Below are 1,381 nucleotides of genomic sequence, written 5' to 3'. Positions count from 1 at the left end.
CAAATTTGACAGTTTTAAGAGGGAGTGGACGAATATTGAAGAAAATAATAAACTGAAATAACTGCAACCTCAAAATTACTGAACTGAAACATTGTTGAAATTGCTGTTTAGTCAACCCTTTCATATCAACTGACACAAGGCAGAGGCTGAGATAGGCAGAACCAAGAGACATGAGTGTGAGTCCAGTGAAAATGTGTGAATTGTCCTGTCAGTGTTGATTACTAAAAGCCTTGTCCTTTACAGAGACATATGGTGTGACTAGCTGAGAGGGAGGCTAAGTGAGAATGAATGAGAAAATGACTAATCCCCAGTGGTAAGGGCATATTCTTGAGGAAGGACTGCACCACTGCAAGCAGCAATTACAGGCTGCTGAAGAAATAGAGCTTATCTTAAAAAAAGAACCTTCTTGAAATATTATTGCTGTCCATTGTGCAGTGTTATGATGGTTGAACAACACAAATGTGTGCTGTTTTAGACAGCTGTCTGTATGCATTGAGTATGCAGTGTGTATTTGCTCTCTGTGTAGTGGAATCTGTTGGACAAGTTTAACATTTAAAATATTTTTAACCATCCCTCATTTTAAAATGATCCAGTTCATTGACATTTTAATCTTGAACTGTAATAATAAATTTTGTAAAATTGTTATGTTCAAAATGGCCACCATGACAAACCAGCTAGAAGACTATAAAGAAGAGAATCAAGTGATCTGTTACTAGGTCTGTCCTGCAACAAGCCTGTGTGACTTGTTTAGCATGGAGATGAGGGATCAAGGTTGAGATTCACTGAGAGTGAGGTACAAAATGTTCACACCTGAAAACAAGGGCAGGAGCAGCTGAGTTCATTTTGACATGTTGTGTTTCAGAGCTTTTGGACAGATGGATTGACAGAGAGTCCTCCTGGTGGTCAGCAAAGAGAAGGTTGTGACTCTTCTCCAAGCCACCAGGTGGAGTGCAGGAGGGAGGCTGGACTCTGGTTAAGTGGCATATCCCACAGTGATGTGAAGACAAAGCCTTTGTACTCATTAGGCCAGCAGAAGAAACCATGGAGTGACCTTTACTGCTGAAGATTGTTTTGGGAAGCCTCAGGACTTTGAGGAAGAGGACCTTTGACATTCATTGACCTAAAGACTAAGCAAAAACCCAAAGCTATATGGTTGACTCTTAACTACCCCAAGTTATTACTGGTCAAGTCAGATCTCAGATTGAAATCTGGCTTGATAGATCATATTTTTGTGTTATTGATTGTAATGATATAATTTTTCACTAAAACACAAACATAAAAAGCTGTGGATTTGAATTTAAGAATAAAAAAAGTTTATTATGCAAAATAAATGAACATAGAATGGAATAATTCTAACTATTGACATATAACGCATTTAATA

The 1,381-nt window shown here is 38.0% G+C and overlaps 1 protein-coding gene across 1 annotated transcript in view; it reads left to right on the top strand.

Annotated features, from left to right (window-relative positions):
* mvk (mevalonate kinase) overlaps window positions 1–1,180 on the top strand; it is a 50,716-nt gene extending 49,536 nt beyond the window's left edge. The window contains exon 15 of the transcript XR_007264667.1: window positions 863–1,180. The gene's annotated coding sequence lies outside the window, so the exon portion shown is untranslated. The remainder of the gene's footprint in view (window positions 1–862) is intronic.
* Window positions 1,181–1,381: the final 201 nt, after the last annotated feature.

This window comes from Rhincodon typus, chromosome 24 (genome assembly GCF_021869965.1).
Source record: "Rhincodon typus isolate 14 chromosome 24, sRhiTyp1.1, whole genome shotgun sequence".
Lineage (NCBI taxonomy): Eukaryota > Metazoa > Chordata > Chondrichthyes > Orectolobiformes > Rhincodontidae > Rhincodon > Rhincodon typus.
The sequence above is the reverse complement of the archived record's forward strand: the minus strand, read 5'-3'. Positions and strand labels throughout refer to the sequence as shown.